The 18,120-nt window shown below is 36.7% G+C and overlaps 1 protein-coding gene across 3 annotated transcripts in view; it reads left to right on the forward strand.

The window, feature by feature from the left end:
• Nucleotides 1-18,120, forward strand: part of HPSE2 (heparanase 2 (inactive)) — a 772,172-nt gene that overhangs the window by 160,775 nt on the left and 593,277 nt on the right. The window lies entirely within an intron of this gene.

Below are 18,120 nucleotides of genomic sequence, written 5' to 3' on the forward strand. Positions count from 1 at the left end.
CGCTTTTAGACATCTCTCTCTAAATTGCTCTGGACAACAGTGCTGAAAAACCTTGCTTTACACTTTCCTCAAATTTCCTCAATGCCTAGATATGCAGACTCTTTTTGTTTCACTGCCTGTATCCCACTTCCCCTCTCCTTGTTGTGGACAAATTATCCCAATTTTATTTGTTCAAGTAAGTATAGTTTTTTTTTTCATGTTACCATGTGAGAAGCTGCTACTTTTACAGTGGTTGTCTGTGTAACCCTCTTTAGATAAGAACAAACATGAACAATGTGAGCATTAGATGAGATGATACATGAAAACACTGAGTACTAAGTAAATACTAGATGTGACTATTATCATTGCAATTTTTTGCTGATTTTTAGCTAAATACTTTTCTTAACATCACTCACAACTGTGAAGGAAATTGAGTATTAGTACTGTATAGCTGTAACTGTAGTGAGCATGTAACAAATGTAAACACATAAGAGGGAAGGAGAGAGGGAAGAAAAAGTATTTTTGTATTATATTCTTTAATATTTTATTTAAATTGGAAAATCACTTCTTTTCCATAGATGTAATAACCTGAAATATGAGATATCACCTAAACAAATAAGCACATCCAAAATCTATACAGTAATTTAAGAACTGCGAGGTCTAGTTCTCATGATTTGATTCCAGTATTGCACTGCAAGCCAAACGTCCTACTGTGTTACCTTATGGACTTTGAAGGTAGCTATTCTCAATTTCCCCATGATAATGGACTTAAATATTTCAAGGACTTTTGAGATTCAGGTTGGTTCTAGAGCTTTCTTAGCCTGTAGTTGGACAAAATTTCTAGCTTCCCAGATAGCCTTAAGAAACTCAGACTTATGAGAACCAACTGAGTTCTACTTTTCTGGGTTTTGTTTCAACTGGGTTTAGAAGTACTCTCAGGGAAATACTGAACTTACAGAATGAGTTGGGAAGTATTCCCTGCATCTTCAGTTACCGGAAGAGTTTGTGAAGGATTGGCATTATTTCTTCCTAAATGTTTAATAGAATTCACCAGTAAAGACAACTGGGACTTGGCTTTTCTTGGGGTGAAGATTTTTAATTACTAATTTAATCTTTACTAATTATAGATCTGTTCAATTTTTCTGTTTCCTTGAGCCTGTTTTGGTAATTTTTCTTTCTAGGAATTTGTTCATTTCACCCAAGTTGTCTAATTTATTGGCATAAATTTGTTCATAATACTCATTTACATTTTAAAAATTTTCTGTAGTATCAGTGGTGATGTGCCCTCTTTCATTCATGATTTTGATGATCTGTCCTCTCTTTTTTTTCATAGTGGATCTTGTTAAAAGTTTGACAATTTTTTGAACATTTTAGAGAAGCTTTTAACATTTTATTTTTCTGTTGCTTTTCTATTGTCCATTTAATTGATTTGCACTCGATATGGTTCAGCTGTATCCCTACACAAATCTGACCTTGAATTGTAATAATCCACATGTGGGGCCAGGTAGAGATAATTGAATCATGGGGGCAGTTTCTTCCACATTGTGCTCATGGTAGTGAATAAGTCTCACAAGATCTGATGGCTTTATAAATGGAACTTCTTCTGTACAAGCTCTCTTACCTGCTGCCATGTAAGATGTGACTTTGCTCCTCATTTGCCTTCTGCCATGATTGTGAGGCCTCCCCAGCCACGTGGAACTGTGAGTCAATTAAACCTCCTTCCTTTGCAAATTACCACATGTGTTTATTAGCAGCATGAGAACAGACTTATACAGTAAATTGGTACCGAGTAGTGGGGCGCTGCTGTAAAAATACCTGAAAATGTGGAAGTGACTTTGGAACTGGGTAACAGGCAGAGACTGGAACAGTTTAGAGTACTCAGAAGACAGGAAGATGCGGGCAAGTTTGGAACTTCCTAGAAACTTGTTGAATGGCTTTGAGCAAAATGCTGATAGTGATATGGACAAGAAGGTTCAGGCTGAGGTGGTCTCAGATGGAGATGAGGAACTTGTTGGGAACTGGAGTAAAGGTCACTTTGCTATGCAAAGATACTGGTGGCATTTTCCCCCTGCCTTAGAGATCTGTGGAACTTTGAACTTGAGAGTTATGATTTAGGGTATCTGGCAAAATAAATTTCTAAAAGTATTCAAGAGGAAGCAGAGCATAAAAGTTTGGAAAATTTGTAGCCTGACAATGCAATAGAAAAGAAAAACCCGTTTTCTGAGGAGAAATTCAAGCCTGCTGCAGAAATTTGCATAATTAACAAGAAGCCAAATGTTAATCACCAAGACAATGGGGAAAATGTCTCCAGGGCCAGTCAGAGACCTTCACAGTAGCCCCTCCCATCACAGGCCCAGAGGCCTAGGAGAGAAAACAGGTTTTGTGGACTAGGCCCAGGGCCCCTTTTGCTGTGTGCAGCCTTGGAACTTGATGCCCTGTGTCCTAGCTGCTCCAGCTGTGGTTAAAAGGAGCCAACATACAGCTCAGGCTATTACTTCAGAGGTTGCAAGCCCTAAGCCTTGGCAGCTTCCACATGGCACTGGGCCCACAGATGCAGAGAAGTCAAGAATTGAGGTTTGGGAACCTCCACCTAGATTTCAGAGGATGTATGGAAAGGCCTGGATGTCCGGGCAGAATTTTGCTGCAGGGGTGGAACCATCATGGAGAACCTCTGCTAGAGCAGTGTGGAAGGGAAATATGGGGTCAGAGCCCCCACACAGAGTCTCCACTGGGGCACTGCGTAGGGCAGCTGTGAGAAGAGGGCCACCATCCTCCAGACCCCAGAATGGTAGATCCACTGACAGCTTGCACCATGCACCTGGAAAAGCCACAGACACTCCACGCCAGCCTGTGAAAGTAGCCAGGCGGTGGGGTGTACCATGCAAAGTCACAGGGGCGGAGCTGCTCAAGGCTGTGGGAGCCCACCTCTTGAATCAGCATGACCTGTATGTGAGACATGGAGTCAAAGGAGATCAGTTGGGAGCTTTAAGATTTGACTGCCCCATTGGATTTTGGAATTGCAAAGGGTCTATAGCTCCTTCGTTTTGGCCAGTTTCTCCCATTTGTAATGGGTGTATTTACCCAATGCCTGTACCCTCATTGTATCTAGGAAGTAACTAACTTGCTTTTGATTTTACAGACTCATAGGTGGAAAGGACTTGCCTTGTCTCAGTTGAGACTTTGGACTGTGGACTTTTTTAATGCTGAAATGAGTTAAGACTTTGGAGGACTGTTGGGAAGGCATGATTGGTTTTGAAATGTGAGGACATGAGATTTGGGGGGGGGTGGTGGGCAGAGGCAGAATGATATGGTTTAGCTGTGACCCCACCCAAATCTCACCTTGAACTGTAATAATCCCCGTGTGTCAAGGGTGGGGCCAGGTGGAGATAATGGAATCATGTGGGCAGTTTCCCCCATACTGTTCTCATGGTAGTGAATAAGTCTGACAAGATCTAATAGTTTTATAAATGGGAGTTCCCCTGAACAAGTTATCTTGCCTGCTACCATGTAAAACATGACTTTGCTCCTCATTTGCCTTCTGCCGTGATTGTGAGGCCTCCCCAGCCATGTGGTACTGTGAGTTGGAGTTACCCAGTCTTGGATATGTCTTTATTAGCATCATGAGAACAGACTAATACAACTCTAATCTTTATTTTTTTTCCTCTCTTTTCTTTGCTTGGGGTTGAGTTTACTCTTCCTTTTCTAGGTTCTTAAGGTAGAAACCTAGGTCACTTGTTTGAGAGATCTTTTTCCTTTTCTAATAGAGCCATTTAAAACTATAAATTTCCCTCTAAGTATTGCTTAACTGAAAATGGATAAATTTATTGCTGATTATTTTTACTTCAGAAGATGTAGTAACAGTTTGTAATCTTGGTTTGGCAGAGACTATCCAGATATTTGTTCTGTTTGGATATTGGGGTTGAATATTTACTGCCCTGCCAAAGCTATAATCTTTAGGGGCATATACACTGTTGCTGGGAATTCTGTTTTGTCCCAAACATTAGTCCTCTAGAGAAAGCTTTAGAAAACAATTTTCCCAGCTGCCTGCGTATACTTACTCCCTTTCTGCCTTGTACTTACAGATTTCTGTGACTTCTCATTTTACTTGTTCAATTGTTTTCCATGATCCCTTAAAGCTGAAGAGAGGTGAAGAAGGGAGGGAAATAGTATTCCAAATGATGAAAGAAACAGGAAGTTAGAAGGGTTGGATTTTGTTCCCAACATCATTGCTCATCAGGGTCAGACATGTATTTTGGATAAAACGGGTGATGTGATTTCAGAGGTATCAATAAATCATTTTTCATACTTCCTTCCTCCCACCCACTTTTGTCTGGTTAATGCCTATTCACTCTTCAAGACTTGGCTTAGATATTTCTTCTTCTAGAATTCTCTGAGTGTTTGTACTTGATTAGACCCCCTGTTTCATAACACTCTGTCTTAACCCTATCATAGTGATTATTACAATTTTATGTAATTGTATGCCTGTTTATCTGTTGTCCATGTTCTCTGAGGACAGGGCCCATCAATTTGGTTCAACTCATATCAAATACCTGGGAATGTGGGGGGTTCATGTTGAATAAAAATAATTGATTTTTAAAATTTAGCAGTTACGGCTGTATTCCTTTTTTTTTTTTTTTTTTAACTAATCAATGTAAATTTGTTTTTCACATCCTTTCCAGAAAGTAGGCTTTGTTGGGAGGGAGAGGGATATCTTGGAAAGCAGCACCAAAGGCAAACTGGGTGCAGAAGGAAAATGGGCACACCAAAGGCAGACTGCACTGACCTAATAGTTTTGGATACTGCTGCTCCATTTGCCTCTGAGCTTAATACAGTTTTTCATGATTCATATTTTTTGATAACATCATAACATGTTTATATTGTCTTCACTGAAAATGGAAAGAATATCACAAAATTGAGCTGGTGGTCTTGTACCAGAGAGAAATATGTTCAAATTTAAAATTATCTGACAAACTGAGAAAATGGGAAGATATAAAAAGAAGGAAATTAAAGTTTGGTGTAATTATTTTAGAAGACAAGTAGGTCAGGGAAAGCTTCATGTTCTAGGAATAATATTAATGTCTGTAATAAGCTTTAAACATGAGAATAATAGTAGAGGAGGAAAAAATTTACAGGAATTTTTTTCTGATTATATTGTTTCTAAATAGTGTTATAATTCTGCATTTTAAATCTAGAATTACCACATTTCCTTATGTCAAGCATAGGAAGCTTGAAACAACTTTTAAAAAATTTTTCTTGACTCTAAAATAATTTTAAATAAGAAATTCTGACAAGAAATAGTAACACTTCATACTGTGTATCACCTTAATTTTTTTTTTGGTTGATAAGGTGTATTTTAGAATAATATTATGCTTTTTTTTTAACAATTGGCAAAACTTTTTTTACATGTTAAGAAGGAAGTTCATGTTGGTTGGGGAAAATTACGGGATATATATATATATATATATATAAATACATATATATGTATATATGTATTTAAGTATATATTTTCCCCATAATTGAGAATGGGACAGTGATTGCATATAACTATAGTAAGGTCATGGTGGTGGTGAGGAGAGAGGGCATAGAGGAGGGAGAAATGGGCATGGAAAGCAACTGCGCCAAGTCTTTTATCAGTTTGCTTCCAAAATCCCTATCAAGAGGTTTCTGCTTCAACTGGCCAGTAACTTACACTGCTTATGAGTTAGAATCCTAACCAATATTACATTATAGGGTAGTGTTTTATTTTATAAGAGGATTAAACTATGCATAGTGTTCTGTATCTTGCTTTCTTTATTTGATGATTACTCCCTCACACAAATCTTACTTCTTTGTTAGATTTCAGATTGGCTAGGAGGTACATGGCAGTTTATATATTTAAATAAAATATATAAAGTACAAGTTCCTCCTACCCCAACTCTTGTTATCTAACCCTGTTTCCCTGGAATAGATATCATTAGCAGCTGTATAAACTTCCGGACCTTTTTCTGTTTCTTTTTTTTTTTTTTTTGAGACGGAGTCTCACTCTGTCACCAGGCTGGAGTGCAGTGGCATGATCTCAGCTCACTGCAATCTCCGACTCCCTGGTTCAAGCAATTCTCCTGCCCCAGCTTCCTGAGTAGCTGGGATTACAGGCACATGCCACCATGCCCAGATAATTTTTGTATTTTTAGTAGAGATGGGGTTTCACCATGTTGGCCAGGATGATCTCAATCTCCTGACCTCAGGTGATCCACATGCCTCGGTCTCTGGAAGTGCTGGGATTATAGGCATGAGCCACTGCGCCCGGCCTTCCAGACCTTTTTATATGCACATATGAACATATATTTATATTTCTATGCACATACAAGCACATTTATATAAACATATGTAACAAATGCTTAAATATAAAATATCTGTGTATAGGCATTTATTTACCATTAATTAATTTATTTTAATCTACATCCTTTTATGTGTATTTTTATGAACTTGTGATAGTATTTCTGACTGACAATTTACTAGAAGTAGAACTGATAGACTAAAGGTTATTCACATTTTAAACAGTACAGGGAAATTGCCCACCTAAATGGTTTACACTCTTTTCAACTGTGAATGTGAGTATCCTTTTTCTCCACACCCTTGCCAACATGGGTATTACCGATCTTTTTAATTCTTGCCAAGCTGAAAAGTGGTATCTTCCTGTTTGCAATTTCCTTATCCCTAATGAGATGGAGCCTCTGGCATTTCTTCTGCAAATTGCCTGTGTATACCCTTGCTGTTTTTTTTTCTATGTGTATGTTGTTTGTATTTTTCATATTGATTTGGGAGCATTTTTGGATTATTGGGGTACTAACATTTTGTTTAATATTTGTCATAAATATTTTCTTCAGTCTTATGTTTATCTTATTTAACTTTTCTTCCAAAAAATTTATTTTTATTTTGTGAAATCTTCAAGATTTTTCACATATATTCTCATATAACTCCTAAAACAAACTTATGAAGGTAAGAATTACTATCATCATCGTATAGATGAACTAACTGAGGTTCATAGGGCTTCAGTGACTTGCCCCAGAAGGAAGGGCTCACATCTAGGCTCACACCAGAAATGCACACCATGACAAGGGAAACTAGCAAATAGGTGAATGGGAGCCACAGAACAAAGAAGGCTTTAGTACCATCCTTGTTTTCTTTCAGACTAACTGCTTCTCAGGGACCAGCCATTGGTCAACAGTGTTTAAGGAGGGTGTGCCTAAACCAGGACTAATAGTTTAGTTTTGCAATGGTCTCTGGGTGGTTCTGGTGATATGAGGTGTTTGTAACTTCTTTGGCTTACATTTGACACCCATTTCCCTTCCTCACCTCTCCTCTGCCAATGTTGTTTTATGGCTCTTGGCTCACATCTTAGATATTAACTTTGCTTACTTCATGATTTCTGGCTCTGATCATTGGCTGTGCCTATGGACAGATTACTGGCTGAAATCTTAGTGGTTCCCTTGATTCCAGATATAAGGTTTTGGCTCTGATTGAAAGTAATGGTGCTGATACTGGTCTCTTAGGCCTTGTATCAGTAGATAACAGAGAGATGGCAAGTAGAGAAAAATGCAACAGAAAAAAAAGCTATTTAAAATGCTCTCAAAATATTTAATGGGAAGATTTGGCTACTGGATACCAAATGTCTGTGAATAAGAAGAATGGCTGGAAGAATGTTGGAAGAATGGTACATTTCATTCTTCTGTCTAACTGAGAACTAGTTGTGGGCAGTTTACTCTCCTAGCATGGATTAAATCATAGAAATTCTTCTTAAACATTTTGTCACCTGGAGTTGGAAGGGAGCAGAGACACTAGGAGAAACTGGCATGCACCTCCTAGCCAATCTGAAATCTAGAAAGCAAGGTAAGACTTGTGTGAGGGAGTTGTCATCAAATAAAGAAATCAAGATACACAACACTGTGCATAGTTTAATCTCGTTGTAAAATAGAACACTGCCCTAGGATGTAATATTGGTTAGGATTCTAACTCATAAGCAGTATGAGTTACTGGCCAGTTGAAGCAGAACCTCTTGGTAGGGATTTTGGAGGCAAATTGATAAAAGACTTGGGGCAGTTGCTTTGCATGCCCATTTCTCCCTCCTCTATGCCCTCTCTACTCTCCTCACCACCACCATGACCTTACTATAGTCATATGCAGTCACTGTCCCATTCCCATCCATGGGGAAAAAACCAAAATTATCTCCCTAATACTTCTCAGTAGATGGAAATTCCTACCTTATGAATTTATTTTTATTAACAAAAGTACTTTATGTACAATATCTCGTTTAATCCTCACAACAAGTGTATTTGCAGTAGGGAACATGAGACATAGAGAGGAAGTAATTTGCCCAAGCTTAAACAGCTAGTAATTGGCAGAGCAAAGGGCTCCATAGTCTGTGCTCCTAACCATCTTAACTACTATGCTGTATTGCCCAACTTAGGTGAAAATATGGGACAGGGTGAATGTGTTCTTTAACAATAGCTAATATTTATTGAGTTTTTATTATATTCCAGGACATCTACTACATACTTTACAGGTAAAATGTTACTTAAAGCCATAAAATCAATAATGGCAGTGGTGGAATTTAAGCATAGATTTGTCTTATGCTAGAAACTGTATTAACTGTCTTGCTCTACTGATAAAAAAACAAATGAAAACAAACCCCAGCTACGTTTAGTCTTCTAAGTAAACCTAAAATTATAAATTCAGATATTGAAAGGCAACTTTTGGAAAATTTTGAGAGAGTAACAGAAATGAACACACATCACTTGAGGACTTGGTGTAGGGGAGGTGTGTTACAGTGGATGCATACTGGGTCATCTGGGACACGGGACACTAGAGTTGGAGTCCTAGATCTGGTGCACCACATCTTCCTCTCAACATCTGGATTTCTTTTCTGCAGAGCTCTATGCAGGACCATGGTCCTCTGTAAACCACCACCCTAGTCCACAGGCTTCTTTGGATTCCTGGATTAATTATCATGTGTACCTGTCAGCATATAATTAATTTCCTTGAATTCTTTATTGTTGTCTCCCTCACCCATTTTTCTGTAAAATTTTAAACACTATGAGCTTAAACTTTTTTAAATTAAAAAAAATTTAAATTTGTATTAACCATCCTGACTCTCTTACCCCCAACAACTGCCATTCCCAGTCTCTGATAACCATCATTCTACTCTCTATCTCCATGAATTTATTTGTTTTAATTTTTAGTTTGCACAAATAAGTGAGAACATGCAAAGTTCATTTTTCTGTTCCTGGTTTATTTCACCTAATGACCTCCAGTTCCATTTGTGTTTTTGCAAATGACAGGATCTCATTCTTTTTATGGCTGAATAGTACTCTATTGTATATATGTACCACATTTTCTTTATCCATTAGTCTGTTGATGGACACTTAGATTGCTCACCCTTTTTTTTTGAGATGGAGTTTCACTCTTATTGCCCATGCTGGAGTGCAATGGCCCAATCTCGGCTTACCGCAACCTCTGCTTCCCTGGTTCAAGTGATTATCCTGCCTCAGCCTCCTGAGTAGCTGGGATTACAGGCATGCACCACCACACCTGGCTAATTTTGTATTTTTAGTAGAGACAGGGTTTCTCCATGTTGGTCAGGTTGGTGCCGACCTCTTGACTTCAGGTGATCCTCCTACCTCGGCCTCCCAAAGTGCCAGGATTACAGGCATGAGCCACTGTGCCCAGTCTGCTTTTTGTTTTTCTTTCTTTCTTTTTTTTATTTGTTTTTTTTGAGACGGAGTCTTGCTCTGTCACCCAGGCTGGAGTGCAGTGGCGCGATCTCGGCTCACTGCAAGCTCCGCCTCCTGGGTTCACGCCTGCCATTCTCCTGCCTCAGCCTCTCTGAGTAGCTGGGACTACAGGCACCCGCCACCACGCCCGGCTAATTTTTTTGTATTTTTAATAGAGACGGGGTTTCACCATGGTCTCGATCTCCTGATCTCGTGATCTGCCCGCCTCGGCCTCCCAAAGTGCTGGGATTACAAGCGTGAGCCACCGCACCCGGCGATTTTTGTTTTTTATGAAGGTGTTTTTTTGGGTAGATAGTTGTTAAATTTAGTGTTCTTGTGTGGAGGACGATCAGTGAAAGATTCTATTTGGCCATCTTGCTCCACCTCTTCTAAGCTTAAATTGTTTAATACATAGTTGACATTACACATAAAAATATGTCCCCAAATATATGCCTCAAGGACATTCTTTTATGCCCATATTATCCTTTTCTTATGTCTTGTTATTTATTTCCCATATTTTACTATATTTTAAATAATTATCCTCTTTTTCTTTTTGAATAATTATTCTTTTATATCCATAGGTTTATTTTTGTGTGTGTGTGGGGAGATGTTGTATTATATTATTGCTTTTTATGGCACATTTCTAATTACAATTTCTGTAGGTTTTTATTTTTATTATGTCAATATAGAATTTTATATTGTTATAAATTTTCATATATGTTGAATTATGTGAAGTATTTGCAGTTATTATATTACTCTTTTGTATGTCTTTTATACTTCTACAACTAGACTATACATTGTTTTAAGAGCAAGACCATATTTGTTAGCTCTATCAGCTTATGTCCTGGTATCTTTATCTATGTGTAGTCCCTTTAGTGGGAACTGTGAAGAGTATTTGCAAACACTTAACAGTTATGAATTTTGTGCTGCTCTTGTGTTTTTTTTTGTGCCCAACTGTTTTTCTCTTTTAAAATGACATGCATTTGTTGTTCCAAGAAAATAAATCTATTAATATAGATATGCTGATTTATTTGGGGGAACATATTAATATTTTTATTTAAAAAAGGAGAGAGAAAAAAGGTACTGGTACCTGTATTAGCCTTTATTAATACCAAAATAAAACATTAGTAAATACTTGAAAATGCTCATGATCACCAAGAGACTACTTTTTCTTTATGCCAATGAGAATGAAAGAAAATATATAAAAAGAATGGGCAAGTAGAGAATTTTTGAAAGTTTGAAAGTAGTGAAGAAATTTATTTCAGATATATATTTATTTAGACCTCCAGACATCTGCTGATCCTGAGAGTGAAAAATTCACAGTTCTTCATAGTAGAATTGAACACTTAAATCTATTCTGGGTAAGACACCATGTGAGACTCTTACTGCAACCATTGTGGAATTCTAAAGCCGAAACTTGTATAATGGCCTTTACTGGTATGTTACAAGGATTGGTAAACTATGGCCCATGGGCCAAATCTGGCCTGCTTCCTGTTTTAGTATGGTCTGCAAACTAAGAATGGTTTTAACATTTTTAAATGATTGAAAAAAATCAAAGGAAGGATAATATTTCATGGCATGTGAAAAGTATGTGAAATCCAAATTTCAATATTCATAAATTGGAACACAGCCATGCTCATTCATTTACATATTGTCTATGGTTGCTTTTATGCTACAACAGCAGAGTTGAGTAGTTGTAACAGAGCCCATATGTCTCACAAAGCCTAAAATAATTACTATCTCCCATCCAAAAAGGTGGGTAGCAGACTGAGGCAGAATTTCTTTCCTGTTACCTTTTATTGCTTCCCTTGCCTCCCATTTCCAAGTAAGCTCTATTCTTCTTTCTCTTTCACACATCCCCACCCAACTCCACCTTCAAATTCACAAACACATATATGTTTGTGAAAAAAAGAAAAATCAGTCTTTCATTATTATGAGTTACTGGTTGCTCTTAGTTTTTAAAATTATATTTTCTTTTATTGCTTAAAATATAGAGTTTGGATCATCTTGGAAAGAGCTGAGGATCTCAGTATGTAGGCTCTCCATTTGGCAATACCTAAATGAAGTGCTAAGACTAGTCAAGAGGAATGAAACTGAAAATGAAACTTTGTTGGCTTGTATTGGGAAATTTGGATCAGATCCAACAGTTTGAGTGCCATTTTTGACTACCATTCTGGGAATCCTGTTTTGCTCCTTGGTACAGGAAACGTTTAGGGGTGAGACTCCAAACATTCAGGTCTTTGTGAGGAAATGGAAATGACAACACAAAACTAGAGGCTCATTTGGAGGAGAAGCTGGAACTGATTCAAACAAGATTTCATTAATTTGGGGAACATTTGAAGCTGTTTTGAGCTATACAATTCCCCCCTTTTCTCATCTCTACTGGCACTCTGAGAATCAGATCACCTGGGGAAAGCAGATTTAAAAAATTCCAGATGGTGTGTGTGATGCTCCAGCTGTGGAGAATCTCTCCCAGTCAGGCAATCTGCCTTTCTGCCGAAACCCTCTAAAACTGTGCTGCCCATTTGTCATGCTTCTCCAATTGCAGCCTTCTGGATAGCTTCTCTTTGCCTTGTCTGACTCTTCCTTTCCAGTTTTTATCATTCCCCTCCATGAGCTAATGTAGTAACATCCCTTCATTGGCTATAAATCCATAGAAGAACCCAATATAAAATATGGTTTTGTGAAGGAAAATTGGAAGACATCTGTTTTTTTTTAACCCATAAGATTCAGCGTTCACTTGTCTTGTAAGACAATGTGACTGTTTGTGCATATGTGAAAAGAAAAGAAACAGGAAGAGGGGAGGGAAAGGATAGCATGAGAGTGAGCAAGAAAGAATTCTTGCATGTATTTTTACAGCCAGCTGGACAAAGTAAGTTCATCACCATGTCAGCTTGATTAGAATCCTGGGTTAATGTTGGGAAAGGTCAGTCTTCCTGACTTGAATGAACTTGATGGGGCTACTGAGGAAGCAACTGCTTCTGGATTGGACCTGGTTGTTCTCTTGTTGACAAACTGAGTGTGGAGTTATCCCCAACTTATGGTGGCAATGTCTGAAAGCTTATAGGCATTTTTTGATCTCCAGAGGGGTCAGGTTGGTTTTTCTTGGAAGTTTAGCATTGTTGGGCCGTTGTTAAGGGAAGAAGCAGATGACAGATCAAATCCCATGCTGTTGTCTACCCTCCTTTTGTGTATGTTCACAAAAAAATTGTGAATATACCTTTCCTAATCTGTAGAGTATTAAATGGGAGGATTTTAGAATCTTTCGTTTTAGCTATGTTATCGTCTATAGTTTGGTTCAGATAAGGCACATGAGTCACTTGCTTTTATTTTATTTAGTACTTGGTACTTACTGAAATCTAGATACAAAATTACATAAATTGGTAGAAACTGAAAGCTTTTCCCATATTGTAACTTTAAAAAATTGAAGTAAAATTTATATGTGGTAAAATGCAAACATCTTCCATGTACAATTTGATTAGTTTTGATAAAATTATACACCTATGTAACCACCACCTCAGTCAAGATCTAAAACATTTTCATTACCCAGAAATTCCCCTTATCATTTCTTTCCAGCAAATCCTCACCTCCTAAAGGCAACCTGTCACTATAGATTATTTCACCTGTTCATATACTTCATATGTACTCATTTATTTCTTGTTTAAGCTTAACATAACGTTCTCAATACTCATCCACTTTGTTGTATGTATCAGTAGTTCACTTAAAAAATTTGAGTTTTCCATTGTATGAATATGCTACAATTGATATATGATTTCTCATGTTAACTTCTAACTTGTTTTCAGTTTTATAGAGTAGAAAGTTTTGATTATGATAAAATCCAGTTTATCAAAATTTTATGGTTAATGCTCTCTGTGTCCCATTTAAGAAATTGTTGTCTACTCCCAAGGGCATAACATTTTTTCTCCTTTGTTTTTTTCTACACATGTTATAGCTTTAGCTCTTACAATGAAGTTTATGATCCATTTCACATTAATTAATTTTTAGGGAGATTAATATTCACTTTTCCCAAATGTTTATTCAATTGTTCCAGCAACATTTGTTGAAAAGACCACCCTTCCCAGAACTTAGTTGAGGATTTGGGCTATTGGTTTATAACCTTTTTTTCTTCTCAGATTAACAGCCTGTCAGATTTTTGCATCAGGCTTAAGCTGTCTCATAAAATGAGGTGAAAGCATTCTTTTCTCCTTTATTTTCAGAAAGCATTTGTGTACTATCGATGTTAAGCCTTCCTTCAAGGTTGAATTTACCAGTGAACTCAATTGCACCTGAAGTTTTCTTTTTGGGAAATTTTTATTATATATTTAGTTTCTCTAATATGTATGGGAATATTCAGATCTTCTGTTTTTTCATGAGTTAATTTTGTTAAGTTGTAGTTTTTTTAAAAAGGAATTTGTTCATTTCATTTAAGTTACCAAATGTTTTGCCATAAAGTTGTTTATAATAGTCCCATATTGTTCTTTTAATGTCTATAGGATCTGTAGTGATGTCTGCTTTTATTCCCGATATTGTTAATTTGTGTTCTTAAAGTCTTTTTCCTTATTCTTACTAGGTGCTTATTAGCTTGATTAATCCTTTGAAAGAGAAACTTTGGATTTTATTAATTTCTTCTATTGTTTGCTGATTTCAACTCTGATTTTTATTATTCCTGTCTTACTACTTACTTTGGATTTAATTTGCCCTTCCTTCTCTAGCTTGTTAAGATGGAGATTTAGATAATTGATTTTAAATATTTTTCTTGTCTCTAATATAGGCACTTAAAGCTGTAAGTTCCCTTCTTCAAATGCTATTCTGGCTGCGACCTACAAGTTTTGATACGTTATTATTATTCAGTTAGAAATACATTCTAATTTTTCTTCTGATTTCTTCACTAACCCATGGGTTATTTAGAAATATGTTATTTAATTTGTAACTACTAGGAGATTATCTAGATATCTCAGTATTGATTTTCAATTTAATTTTGTGGTAAGATAACATACCTGTTTCAGTCTTTGGGTTTTAAGGTTTACAGTGGGTGTTTTTCATCAAAATTGGGAAACTTTTGGCCATTATTTTTTCCAATATTTTATCAGCTCCAGTTTCCTTCAGGACTCAATTATATTAGGTCATTTTATATTGTTCCAAATATCCATGAGGCTTTTATATTTTTCAATAATTTCTTCCCTCTCTTCTTCAACTCATATTATTTTTATTGACTTGTCCTCAAGTTCACTTCTCTTTCTTCTACAACCTGCTTTTAAGCCCATCTAGTGAGTTTTTAATTCCAGTTCTAGTATTTTATTTGGTCCCTTGTATGTGTGTTTAGTTTCCATTTCTCCACTGTTAATCTCTTAACTTACTAAAACTACATTTTCTTTTAATTCTTTACATATTTACAATAGCTGCTCGAATGTCTTTTTCTGCTAAGTCCAACATCTGGGCCATTTCTGATTTGGTTTCTGTTGACCAATTAAAATGCTTGTTTTGATTTATTTATTTATTTTTGACTATGGATAACATTTTCCATATATAGCTGGTATATGTTTCTTATGTATCTGATGAATTTTTAATTGAATACTGACATTACAATTAAAAATATTGTAGAGCAGGCCGGGTGCAGTGGCTCACACCTCCAGCATTTTGAGAGGCAGAGGCAGGCAGATCACAAGGTCAGGAGTTTGAGACCAGCCTGGCCAACATAGTGAAACCCTGTCTCTACTAAAAAATTCAAAAAATTAGCTGGGCATGGTGCTGGGCACCTGTAATCCAAGCTACTCAAGAGGCTGAGGCAGGAGAATCGTTTGAACCCAGGAGGCGGAGGTTGCAGTGAGCCAAGATCACACAACTGCACTCCAGCCTGGGCGACAGTGTGAGACTCCGTCTTAAAAACAAACAAACAAACAACAATAAATATTGTAGAGTAGTTGGATTCCATTATCTTCCTCTGAATAGTATTGATTCTTATTTTAACAGGCAATTCAGTTACTGGCTGGTCACCTTAAACTATTGTAGGCTTGATTTTATGCTTTGTTAGTACAGATCTGTGGAAGATCTGTGATCTTGAGGTGTTTCTTCAGGTCCCTCTATTTTAATAGGACTTAACTTGCAAACTCTGTCTCTGTTGTGGATCTCATCGGACTTGGTTTCAGACCTTGTTAGTGTGGATTTAGGGGAGATCTAAACTAGAGCTTGGTTTTTACTTCTATAGTGTAGCATTTTGATGTCTCAACTGAATGCCAGCAGTGTTATTAAAGTTATTAACAAGATCTCTCTGTTCTGATAGGGCCAGGAACTCTGCTTTTACTCTAACATTGCTTTTCTTCTAATATCTCGGTTCCCTTCTCAACTCTGTAATATCTGCTATCTGATAAACCTAGCACTATCTAACTGTGAATTAAGTTAGGAATCATATGCAATTTTCCATGCAAACTCCTGGGTCTCCCTTCTCTTCATAGCCACCTTTTCTCTGATGTCTTGTCTCGTAGATTACAGTGACTTTCACCAGCCTGAACTCTAATTTCTGCTGCCTCAGGTCAGTGGGATCACTTTGATCTGCTAAGACTGCAACTCTTGACCAGGCGCAGTGGCTCACATCTATAATCCTAGCACTTTGGGAGGCCAAGGCGGGCGGATTGCCTGAGCTCAGGAGTTCGAGACCAGCCTGGGCAACATGGTGAAACCCCATCTCTACTAAAATACAGAAAAAAAAAACAAAAGAAAAAATTAGCTGGGCATGGCAGCATGCACCTGTAGTCCCAGCTATTCGGGAAGCTGAGACAAGAGAATTGCTTGAACCCGGGAGGTAGAGGTTGCAGTGAACCAAGATTGTGCTACTGCACTCTAGCCTGATGACAGAGCGTGACTTTGTCTCCAAAAAAAAAAAAAGACTGTAACTCTCTCTACTTAATTTTCAGGAAATTGTGTCCAGTGAGAGCTAGATGTTCACATCATTAGTTTCCTTTCTTTCAAGGGTTGTAATCATGTCCTATCTATTGCCCACTCCCTGAAAATGGTTTTCACAAAGTTTGTTCAAGTTTATAGTTGCTTATGTCAGGAGGGCTGGTGTAGTACCAACATGATTGGAAGTGGGATTCTAGGTCTGTCGTTTTGTTGTTTCCTTTGTCCTGTCTGTTTTGTTTTTCTTCTGTTTTTTAAATTCCTGATTTATTTTGGGCTAATCAAATCTTTAAATGTTTTATTTTAATTCTTCTAATGTCTTTTTAGCTATAACTTTTTGTATTGTTTTTTAGTGGTTGCACTAGAGATTACAATATGGGTCTTTAACTTATCACATTCTACTTAGAGTTAATATTATACTACTTCCATAAAATGGAAAAGTATTGTAACGGTATAATTTTATTTAACTTCTTACCCATCCTTGTTGATACTGTTGTCATATATTTTACATTTACATATATTATAATCCCCGCAATATAATATTAGAATTTTTTCATTAAACTACCAATTTTTATTGTGGTAAAAATACATTATAAAATTTATGATCATAACCATTTTTAAGTGTACAGTTTAGTAGTGTTAAGTATATATAGGCAGTTTGTTTTTTTTCAAGAAATTAATAAAAGATGGAAAATACCATCTGTTAAAATTATCTATATATTTATCATTTCCAGTCTCCTTTATTTCTCTTTATAGGTTTGAATTTCCATCTGGTATTATTTCTCTTCACCAGATAACTTCTTTGGCATGAAGTGTGTGTTTTTTCAAGATAAATCCTCTCTGCATTTGTTCATATGAAGATGTCTTTATTTCGCCTTCATTTTTGAAGGATATCTTACCAAGCTATAGAATTCTAAGTTGATAGTTTTTGCTTTTTATTTTTTAAATGTCTTACTTTCCTCTTGGCCTTTTCTTCTTTACAGTGAGGAGTCAGTTTTCATTTCATCATTCCTCCTTTATATGTGATGTGTCATTTTGCTCTGGCTGCTGTCAGGATTTTCTTATTACCTTTGGTTTGGCTATTTTACTATGTGCTGCGTGTGGTTCTCTTTATGTTTTTCCTGATTTGGTTTATTGAGCTTCTTGGATCTAAAAGTCAATGTTTTTAAATCAAATTTGGAAAGTTTTCATCCATTTTTTTTTCATAATTTCCCCCCACAATTTCATGCTTTTCTCTTTTTGAGATTCTAATTACACATGTGGCCAACTATTTGATATTGTTCTACAAACCCTGAAACTCTATTCATTTTGTCCTGTCTTTTTTACTCTGATCTTTAAGGTTGTTCTGTTGTTCTGTTTTCAAGTTTGTGACCTTTTCTTGGGATGGCTTCAGTCTTCTGTTAATCTCATCTGTTTAATTTTTTATTTCACATGTTGTACTTTTCATTTCTAGAGTTTCCACTTGGTTATTTTTTATAATCTTTTTTTACTTAGATTT

The sequence above is a fragment of the Symphalangus syndactylus genome, chromosome 2 (genome assembly GCF_028878055.3).
Source record: "Symphalangus syndactylus isolate Jambi chromosome 2, NHGRI_mSymSyn1-v2.1_pri, whole genome shotgun sequence".
In the NCBI taxonomy this organism is placed as follows: Eukaryota; Metazoa; Chordata; class Mammalia; order Primates; family Hylobatidae; genus Symphalangus; species Symphalangus syndactylus.